Raw genomic sequence first — 11,829 nt, 5'->3', positions numbered from 1 at the left:
GGAGAGAGCAAATGAAATTAAAAATACAGTTTAGGAAACAATGGACAATTAAAAACTGCTAAGTCTTCAAAAATATCACTCATATCCAGAAAGATCCTGCTTAGTGTTAAGCCGCTTCCATTTTGGAGAAAACTGGTTTTAAAAATTACAAATCCAAAATTTGATCCATAAAACTTTTACAATACTTAGGTTTAAAAAAAAAAAAAAACACTTGAATGAAAACTATAGGAAGGAAAACGCTTACAGAGATATCATTATTTACTTTCAGGTTTTTAAAAAGAACTCTGGTGAACCATTCATTTATTTTTAAACATGAGAATAATGTACTCTAAAGAATGGGTAGATGAAAGGACTAAATCATTAGCATAGTCGTCTTCATCTTTGGTAATGTATAATGAAAATATTCTAATCGCCCTTCTTTGCTCCTGTAACCTGAAACAGAATACATGGCTCTCCCTCGTCTACCACTACCAACTCCTTCTTCTGCCACTCCTGGTGCATACAAGGTACCTCTTTTGTGAAGCAGCAGCTGAGGAGACTCTGGCAGTCACTACGGCCAACAAAAAGCCCAAGGAAGAAGTCAAAACTGAGAACAATGATCACATTAATTTGAAGGTGGCCGGGCAGGATGGTTCTGTGGTGCAGTTTAAGATTAAGAGGCATATGCCACTTGGTAAACTAATGAAAGACTAATGTGAATGACAGGCATTGTCAATGAGGCAGATGAGATTCCAATTTGATGGGCAATCAATCAATGAAACAGACACACCTGCACATTTGGAAACAGAAGATGAAGATACAATGGATGTGTTGTGTTCCAGTAGCAGACAGGAGGTGTCTAGCGAAAAGGGAACCTGCTTCTTTACTCCAGAATTCTGTTCTTACAGACGAAGATTACATTCTCAATCAAAAAATGGCAATTTGATTCCACCACATCCTGATGACTACAGTAGTTTTCTCTATTCTTTCATTTCCTCCTTCCCCATTCCTTTATGGTAGCTAAAGTAGCTGGTATATGTGCACAAGCATATTGCATTTTTTAAACTAAATAGCCAGTGGTATGTTCTAACTGACATCAAGTGGAGATGGGATGGGGAAAATCACTGATTCTGTGAAAATACCCTTTCTCCATTAGTGGCATATTCATTCAGCTATCTTTACATTTCAGTAAGTTATTTTGCTCTGTTTTAACACCACCACCAAAAACCCCATAAAAATCCCTGCATATCTTGTTCAATTAGAGAATTTTAAGGTTTTTCATTTATCAATGTAAAACCAAAGACAATTTTATAACTTTTCCTGCGTAGCTGTTACATACAGGGCAATCTGTCTTTAAGTAGGGATAAATTACTCAAAAAAAAAAAAAATTCTAGTTTTCCCTTCAAGTCAAGCATCTTGGTGTTTACATAAACTTCTTGTTTAAAAAAAAAAAAAATCAAGCCTGTAATCCCAGCACTTTGGGAGGCCGAGACGGGCGAATCACGAGTTCAGGAGATCAAGACCATCCTGGCTAACATGGTGAAACCCCGTCTCTACTAAAATACAAAAAAAATTAGACGGGCGAGGTGGCGGGTGCCTGTACTCCCAGCTACTCGGGAGGCTGAGGCAGGAGAATGGCGTGAACCCGGGAGGCGGGGCTTGCAGTGAGCTGAGATCCGGCCAATGCACTCCAGCCTGGGCAACAGAGCCAGACTCCGTCTCAAAAAAAAAAAAAAAAAAAAAAAAAAAAGAATAGGGCTGGGCGCAGTGGTTCAGCACTTTTGGGGAGGCCGAGGCGGGCAGATCACTTGAGGTCAGGAGTTCAAAACCAGCCTGGTAAAACCACATCTCTGCATCTCTACTAAAAATACAAAAATTAGCTGGGCATGGTGGCAGGTGCCTGTAATGCCAGCTATTAGGGAGGCTGAGGGACAAGAATGAGGCAGGAGAATCACTTGAACCTGGGAGGCGGAGGTTGTAGTGAGCCAAGATCGCACCACTGCACTCCATGCACTCCAGCCTGGGCAACAGTGGGAGACTCTGTCTCAGAAAAAAAAAAACAAAAACAAAAAAAAAGGTTCCTTTACAGTGGAAAAACCTGCCAGATAAACTTTAAATCAAATGATCAAATTAACACCAGTAAATGGGACAAAACAACATCATGTGCTTCCTGAGAGAGACAACATCACCTGTGTAGGATTCCTAGTTAAATGTTCAACCCAACTTGAATCACAAGGAAAAAGTCAGGCAATTCAAATTAAAGAAAATTGTACGAAACAACTGACTGGGTAAGGAACTGTATCAATTAAAGGAGTCTGAAAAGACACGGCAACTAAATGCAATGAATGAGAGTAATATAAAGCCAATGGAGCAAGGATTAACAATTAGTGACTTTAGGTGAACAATATATGGTTTTTACTGCACTATTACAAACTTTCAACATAAAAAGTTTGAGAAAAATGCTAGATCTCTTATCAAAGTGGGCAAAAGAATGATGTTTTCATACCTAATAACAGTGTGATATATAACTATACAAAGTGTTTTTGTCCACGATTCCTGGCTCATAACTCCCATACCCTTGGTTGAAGTGAACAGAATCTCTGACCTTCTCCTGTCCGCTTTTCACCTGCCCAAGGCAGAACTCTCATCTGATTGTGGGTCAAAAGACCCTCATTCCAGAGAGGTTCTGTCTCATACCCTGGAGAAAGGAATGCTGCAGAGGGATCAATAATAATCTAAACAGGCCTTACTGGGTTTAGATCATGCCCTTTACATTCAATCACATTTTCACACAGTTGCGCATACTTCAATCATACCTATCCAATGAAGTCTCCATTGATAGGGCTCCATGGAGGCTTTTGGGGAGCTGATCACATGGAGGCTGACAGGAGGGTGAACAAGAATGCCCCTTCGTGCTGTGAGGGTGGCACACCCCAACTCCATGGGGACAGAAGCTCTCAGTGGGGACCCTTCCAGACCTTGCCCTATGTATCTCTTCATTTTGGCTGTTAATTTGTATCCTTTAATAAATCCTTTGTAATAAATTGATAAATGTAAGTGTTTCCCTAAATTTGGTGAGCTGTGCTAGCAAATTAATCAAACCCAAAGTGGGACGTGTGAAAACCTCAACTTGAAGCCAGTCGGTAAGAAGTTCCACAGGCCAGGACTCATGACTGGTGTCTGAAAATGGAGAAGGCAGTCTTGGAGACTAAGCCCTCAACCTGTGGGATTTGACACTACCTCCAGGCAGACAGTGTTGGAACTGGAGGACTCCCAACTGGTATCTGCAGCAGAACTGATTGCTTGCTTGCTGATGGGGAAAAATCTCCACATATTTTGGGGTCACAGAAGTCTTCTGTATTGACCGTTGTTGTGCTGGTGTGACAGCAGAGGAAAAACAGTTTGAATGTTTTCTTCAAGAATGATAATAGTTACACAAAATGAAATTCCATGTATCTACCTCATCCCCAACTTAAGAATAGAACTAACGGCAATATTGCTGAAGCCTCCTGTAAGAATCTGGTCAGTTAAATTTCCTGGAAGTAACTGGTACAATTAATTTGTGATAATAATTTTGTTTCTTTCCTTCATATTTTTTACCAGTTGCTTAGTTTTACCATTTTCTTAGTTTTACCATTTTAGAATGTTATAAAAATGAAATCACAATGTACACATTCTTTCACAATTTTCATGATTTGTTTTGCTCAACATTGTATTTCTGAGATTCAGCCATGTTGGTGCCTTTTATACTCTACCAAAAGCAAAACCAAGATCCACCCTTTGGGATTATGACTAGAACTGCATTTAATCTGCAGGGCAGTATCAGGATAACTTATTTTTAAAGGAAATAAGATCATTATTATATTGCCATCCTATCCATCAACATACTGTATCTCTCCATTCACATAAGTTTTTTAGTTTTATAAATATCTACATAAATGGCTTGCATACATTTGTAGACACAACTCTATCATTGCTATAGTATTTTATATTACCTTTTCTAACAGTTTGGTGTTGCTGTATTAAAATACATTTTTTGGTGGTGGTTGTTGTCTTATATCCTTTAACCATTCCAAACTTTTTTTTTTTTTTTTTTTTGAGACAGGGCCTTGTTCTGTCACCCAAGCTGGAGTGCAGCTGCATGATCACAGCTCACTACCGCCTCAACTGCCCATGCTCAAGCAATCCTCTCACATCAGCCACCCAAGTAGCTGTTACCACAGGCATGCACCACCACGCCTGGCTAATTTATTTTTTCTGTAAAGATGGGGTCTTCCTATGTCTCTTAGGCTGGTCTCCAACTCCTAAGCTCAAGTGATCCTCCCACCCTGGCCTTCCCAAGTGCTGGGATTACAGGTGTGAGGCACCACACCTGGCCCCAAACTTTAATTCTAAAATAAGAAAAAAAGAAAACTGTCACTTGTAGTTGGTAATTATTATCTACATAGAAAATTATTGTCTACATAGAGAATTTTCTATGTAGTCAATAATTACCAACCACAAGTGATAATTTTTTTCTATTTTTCTTATTTTCTATTATTCTAATTAGGAACTCCATAATTGAATAGAAGTAGTGATAGCATGCATCCTTATTATATTCTTGATTTTTTAAAGGAATATTTTTAGTATTCATACATTAAGTAAGCTTGCTGTAGGACTCTGCTGATATTTTAGCCATTTAAGAAAGTTCCCTTCTACTCCCTGTTGCTAAGAATTTTTGTCATAAATGGCTATTGGATTTTACCTACTACTTTTTCTGTATGCAATGAGATGATCACATTTTTTCCCCTTAAGTGTCAATGAGGTCAATTAATATTAAGTAAATCCTGCACAAATCCAATGCAGTCCTGATATATTATCTTTTTTTACTTACTGCTAGATTCAAATACTAAAAGATTAGAAACAACCTAAATGACCATCAACAGAAGGCTAGTTTAATAAATTATGGTATTTGTCAGGTTTTTCCACATTCAGTATTTTTCCCTTTCACATTTTATTCTTTGGGGCTGAGTCATTAAAGAGGGTAGGGAGGAACTAAACTCTACCTTCTAAAAACAGGAATATCCTCATATATTATTTCAAATTCTTCAGTGAGAAAGACTTGTTCTCTATTGATTTACTCAATCATTTATTTATGTAATCTGTATGGGCTCACAGATATTTATTCTGTTCTTTGTGCCATAAGCTAATACTATGTCACTTATTTTGTTGCTGAAATTGTTTTAGCTTTGGTCACTGAGAGCTCTCTCAGGTTGGCTCCTGTGCTTCCATCCTTTTGTTTTTTGAGCACTTCTTTGCTTTTGGAACTACATGATGCTCCAGACTCACCTTGTCTTTTCCTGTAAGCTGATAATTGATTACATTTTGATATGGTTTGGCTGTGTTCCCACTCAAATCTCATCTTGAATTGCAGCTCCCATAATCCCCACGTTGTGGGAGGGACCCAGTGGGAGGTAATTGAATCATGTGGGCAGGTTCTCCCGTGCTGTTCTCGTGACAGTGAGTAAGCCTCACAAGATCTGATGGTTTAATAAAGTGCAGTTCCCCACACACGCTCTCTTGCCTGCCACCATGTAAGATGTGCCTTTGTTACTCCTTTGCCTTATGCCATGATTGTGAGGCCTCCCCAGTAATGTGGAATTGTGAGTCCATTAAACCTCTTTCCTGTATAAATTACGCAGTCTTGGGTATGTCCTTATAGCAGCATGAGAATGAACTAGTACAGATTTTTAGATGATTGGGAAAGAAAAGAATAATATTTTATGACACATTAAAATAATATGAAATTAAAGTTTTAGTTCCATAAATGCTTTTCATTTCATAAAAAAAAAAAGTTTGTAGAAAAAAATTTTCTTTCCTGTTACCTAGATATCTACCTAACATTCTCAATTTTACTTTTTGGCCTGCAAAGCCTTACTATCTGGCCCTTTACAGAAAAAGTTTATTGACCCTGTGCTAGGGGAGGAGATTCCTACTGGTGAAGAGTGGCAAAAAAACACACACAAAAAAACTAAAACCAGCAAGCTAAACACCCTTAATTCCACTTACAGAGACATACACATAACACTATGCCCTATATGGTCACAGAAAGTGAGTACATATGTTCTCATAAAGAAAAAACTCGTATATGCTTCCATTTAGAAGTGTGAGGGCAAAAGTGGGCTCTGACGAGAAAGAAAAATAATGAGGAAAATACATGTGATTATATGAGAATAAGAGAACAGACCATAAATAAGTATTTAAGTAATGAACAAAAAGAACATTACAGCTACACGGGATCTTCAAGATTATCTGCTCTCGAATCACCCCTCACCCCTCTTTCTATACACACTGGTTTTACACCTTGGTTGGGAAAACCAAGGTCCAGATAATGTCTACACAGATACTACCTTCTCTTGAAGATGATGGTGCTCAGATGAAGAAATTACTAACAAAGATTTGTTACTAAATTTGCCTTCTAACTTTTTCTAAAGGTTCAATGCACCCGACAAACTATTCTTAAATGAAACAGAATTTACCTCCCTACAGAGAATATACCAGACATACCACACAAATATTAAATAGATCTTTGGCATATTATTTATAAAATACCTATTACATTAATGCAAAGAATGTTATTAATAATGTATAAAATTAGATATACAAAAGGAATACAAATTTAATGAAAAAATTTGAAAGCACGTGTCCAAGAAGCTATTTTTCTCTTTTAAAAGAAGATTGTTGGCCAGGTACAGTGGCTCGCACCTGTAATCCCAGCACTTACGGTGGCTGAGGCAGGAAGATTGCTTGAATTCAGGAGTTCGAGACCAGTGTGGGCCACAAAGTGAGACCCCCATCTCTATAAAAAATAAACAAAAAGTAGCCAAGCATGGTGGTGTGTGCCTGTAGTCCCAGTTACTGGGATTGCGTAAGCCCAGGAGTGTGGGGCTGCAGTGAGTTATGACTGTGCAGGCAGGGCAACACAGTGAGACTATATCCCTAAAACACACACACACACACATACACACACACACACACACATATACACACAATTTGTATTTTACTAATATTTCCTCATCACAATAAAGACACAACTACTCATGATGCTTAAGAAATAATGCAGTGTGCTAGTAGAGTTATTTGTCTAGTTAACTGAAGGTAACTAGAAATGATAAATGTTTATTTCAAATAACTATTACTCAAAACATTTTGGGATTTTTCTTTAGGAATTACCATCAATGTTAGCATATGTGTCACACATGAAAATCAGCTTCATTAACCAATGGCTCCATTTTATTTTTAACTCCAAGTGGCATTACCATCCTTGACTACCCATCTCATTCAGCAGGCTTTATTCTGAAACTTTCAAAATTAAATCCATCTTTAAAGCATACAAAGTGTAACCAATAAAAATATCCCAAAGAATATGTACTAGCTCTGAAAGCAATTCCAAAATAGGAATCCAAAAATATCTTGAGCAATGTAGAAGCTTATCGTTTTCCACCCTGACTACTTTGATAGGGTAAACATTTATTGAATAAACTCTGGTATGCTTATTTTTAAAAATCGCTTTAAACTTGGACTTCCATAATACAGCAGGCTAAGAATCAAATTAACTCTCCAAATAAAACCTAACAATACTAGATCAAAAACTTATACACGTGTCTGTGCGCGTGTGTGCATGTATGTGTGTGTGTAAGCCACAAGGTGCAAGGAAAAAAGGAATTGTTAGATCTGAATAAAAGCAAGAACTCAGGAGATGAGCAGAACACTGGCCTGTTTTGGCTCCAAAGGTATCTGTCACACTATGTGACCTTGAGTTATCTTTTTTCCCCATGAGCCTCTTCAGGGAATAAAATATAAACTCAGAGCCCATCTGAAGAGACAGATCCTCTGACCTAAAAACCAAGACCTCACTGTAAGGGTGAGCCAGAAATAAACCTATCCCAGGCACTCCCTCCCTACCTTGTCTCAGTTGACTACAAGAAAATCAACTGCTTTGAAACGTGGCCCAAAGGGGTGGGAGGTAGAAAGTGCTGCAGAGAATTTGGAACCATAAACCAGTGCTGGGCTCAATTTGCAGACCAAATTCACATCACCTAAGATAAGCCTCAGAAAAACTTCAAGATTTTAATTAGTGTGACCTTGACTAGCAGGTGCCTGGCTATAGCAAATATAAACCCTCCCTCAAAATACTAGTTTTCAGCCCAAACAGCAAAGAAATCCCATAAATAAAATCAAAGAGCCAAGCATGGTAGCATAGGCCTGTAGTCCTAGCTACTTGGGAGGCTAAGGTGGGAGGACTGCTTGGCCTCAGGAGTTCAAGGCCGCAGCGAACTATGATAGCATCACAGAGCAAGACCCTGTCTCAAAAAAAAAAAAAAATCAAATCAAATTCTAACAATGATGAGCCAGTAACCTAAGGAAACAAGTCACGGTAAGGGAGCACCTACAGAAACAACAGACTGCATAAGCAGCCCTATAAGGGCTTCTTATTCTTCTAATGTAATTATCATAATGCCTACATGTTTAAAAAACAAAAGATGCCAGGCGCGGTGGCTCACGCCTGTAATCCCAGCACTTTGGGAGGCCGAAGCGGGCGGATCACGAGGTCAGGAGATTGAGACCATCCTGGCTAACACGGTGAAACCCCGTCTCTATTAAAAATACAAAAAATTAGCCGGGCGTGGTGGCAGGCACCTGTAGTCCCAGCTGCTTGGGAGGCTGAGGCAGGACAATGGCATGAAACCGGGAGGCGAAGCTTGCAGTGAGCTGAGATCGTGCCACTGCACTCTAGCCTGGGCGACAGAACGAGACTCCGTCTCAAAAAAAAAAAAAAAAAAAGGGGGCAAGATAAAAAATATGAGGAGAAAACACATGAAAGACTATCAATGTACAGATTCATTCAGAAGGCCCAATGAATTCTAAGCAAGATAAATGAAAATAAATCCACATCTAAACCCTCGCTATACGCCAATGGCAAAGAGAAGATCTTGAAAGCAGCCAAGGGAAAAGACAAATTACTTTCAAAGGAGCAACAGTTAAGACTCAGATTCAAAGCAACTCCAATCAATATCCCAAAAAGTGTCTTGTGGAATTTGATAAGCTGATGCTAAAATGGTTACACCAGTACAAATGGCCAAGTATAGCCCAGACACTTCAGCCAAGACCGAACAAGAAAAAGAAAGCAGGCCTTGCTTTACCTAATATCCAGACTTACCTAATGAGGTCCTGTAATTAATTAAAATGGTGTGGTATTAGTACATATGGAGACAAACTCACCAATGGAACAGAAAATGCAGAAAAAGATCCCAATATGTGTAGAAACTTCATATATGATAAAAGTAGTGTCTCCGATTAGTAAAGAAAAAATAAAATGATCAATAATATGGTGTTGGAACCATGGAATATCCGTATGAGAAAAAATGAAATTGGACTCCCACATCACACCATACACAACAATTTCTTTTTCCAAGGAGATTAAACAACCACATGTTTAAGGCAAAACTGTAAAACTTTTAGATAGGAGAGTATCTTCATGACTTGAGGACAGAAAAGGTTTTCTAAAACGAGACATGAAAAGCACAAACCATTGAAGAAAATACAGATAAATTCAACTGTATTTCAAAAGTACCATAAAGAGAGTGAAAATATAGAAAAAGAACTTATTTTTCTAACACATGTAGGAAAAGACAAGATTCCAGGAAGTATAAAGTATAAATAGTAAGAAAAAGATGAATGACCCAATAGAAAAACTGCATAAGATCTTAACATATCCTTTACAAAAGAGCAAATCTGGCCGGACGCGGTGGCTCACACCTATAATCCCAGCACTTTGGGAGGCCAAGGTGGGCGGATGACCCTAGGTTAGGCATTCAAGACCAGCCTAGCCAACAAGGTGAAACCGTGTCTCTACAAATACTGAAATTATCTGAATCCCAGCTACTCGTGAGGCTGAGGAGGGAGAATTGCTTAAACCTGGGAGGCGGAGGTTGCAGTGAGGCCGAGATCACGCCATTGCACTTCAGCCTGGGCGACAGAGCGAGACTGTGCCTCAAAAAAAAAAAAAGGGGGGGGGGGGCAAATCTGACCAGCAAATAAATGAAAATGAAGATACTCAAAGCTCACTGGTAATCAGGAAAATACAAATTTCACGCACAGTGAGATCAATGCACCAACCTACAGATGCGCAAAATTTAAGACTGCAAACACCAAAGGCTGTCAACAGGAATTCCCATATGCTGCTGGTGAAAAAATATACTTGTACAAGCATTTTGGAATTAGTCTGGCATCACCATACCCTATGATCTGGCAATTCCACTTCCAAGTATACCTTTGAGAGATTATTTCACAGTGTACCATGATACATGAACAAAGACGTCTATAACAGCACCACTTGTAACAGCCAGAAAATGGAAACAATATAAATGTCCATCAACAACAGAATGGATACAGCATGTTTCCAAGGGCTGTGGCTGGTGGTAGCCATGGGATCTCCAACTGCATGCAAGAGCAACCTGGAAAGACTTTGACAGCGCAGGTCAGTACAATACCTGCAAGCTGCAACTCAGCTTTCCTATAATGTTTCAGGACCAGGGCTGGAAGCGCCTTCCATGTGTCAACTTCCAATGTAGATGGGTGTTTTGTTTTGTTTTGTTTGAGACGGAGTCTCACTCTGTCACCCAAGTGGAGTGCAGTGGCATGATCTTGGCTCACGGCAACCTCCACCTCCCGGGTTCAAGCGATTCTCCTGCCTCAACCTCCCGAGTATCTGGGATTACAGGTGCCCGCCATCACACCCAGCTAATTTTCTTGTATTTTTAGTATAGATGGGTTTCACCATGTTGGCTAGATTAGTCTCGAACTCCTGACCTCAGGTGATTCGCCCCCTTGGCCTCCCCTCCCAAAGTGCTGAGATTAGAGGCATGAGCCACTGCTCCTGGCCAGTTTAGCTTTCACACTAAGCTTTTTGTTCTGCAGGTTGCCCCCAAGTTTCCTGGCAGTGTGTGATCTTGAGGAGGTGAGCTTGTTTCTGGAGCTGTGCTTTAAGATTCATGTTACATGCAAAGCTGTCCTCGTGTGTGACTATGGACCTATGGATTTGGGAGAATCTCTATGGGAAGCAGAAGGCAAGACCCCAGTCGTTTTAGGTAGAAATAACAGCATGCTGTACATGCAGATCAATTAAAGATTAATAAAGACTGATAAAAGTAAAAACAACAACAACAACAAAAACCAGAATGGATAAATAAGTTTTGGTATATTTATACACAGAAAAAAAAGGCAGCAGAAAGAACTTACATTCAAATCGCTTTACATAACTCTCAGAAATCTCCTAGAGGGTGAAAAAAGCAAGTCAAAAAAGAATATGTATAGTATGGTTTAATATTATAGTACTCAAAAATACAGATGCATACATAGGTGATAAAACCGTAAAGAGAAGCAAGGGAATGATTATCACAACAGTGGGGATACTAATTACCCTCCAGAGGGCAGGAAGCAGATGCAAACCAAGAGGAGCACAAAGGGAGCCTCTAAGGTATGGCAATACTCTACTTCTTAACCTAGACAATGAGAATATGGGTGCTTTTAATTTTACTATAATTATTTTAAACATATATGTTTTACATACTCTTATACAGATGATATATTGCACAATAAAAAATGAGTCTTCTTATATTTTAGTCAGTTATTTCTCATACATTTAATAGTTATAAAAAGCTAAATTAGTCCAGTAGTCCAGACAATTACTATACACTCAGCATAAAAGCCTCCACCTCTAAGGCATTTTGAATTTTAAGTAAATCCCCAATTCTGTTTGTCTTTCATAATGTATCTGATGAAAGAGGGAAAAAGAAGACTGCAGAGGTT

At 39.0% G+C, this 11,829-nt stretch overlaps 1 non-coding gene across 1 annotated transcript; it reads left to right on the top strand.

Annotated features, from left to right (window-relative positions):
- The first annotated feature begins 10,410 nt into the window (after positions 1–10,410).
- LOC112427976 (small nucleolar RNA SNORA44) lies at positions 10,411–10,542 on the top strand. The gene has a single exon (XR_003019768.1). It is a non-coding gene; the product is annotated as a small nucleolar RNA SNORA44 (small nucleolar RNA).
- Positions 10,543–11,829: the final 1,287 nt, after the last annotated feature.

The sequence above is a fragment of the Macaca nemestrina genome, chromosome 19 (genome assembly GCF_043159975.1).
Source record: "Macaca nemestrina isolate mMacNem1 chromosome 19, mMacNem.hap1, whole genome shotgun sequence".
Classification (NCBI taxonomy): Eukaryota; Metazoa; Chordata; class Mammalia; order Primates; family Cercopithecidae; genus Macaca; species Macaca nemestrina.
The sequence above is the reverse complement of the archived record's forward strand: the minus strand, read 5'-3'. Positions and strand labels throughout refer to the sequence as shown.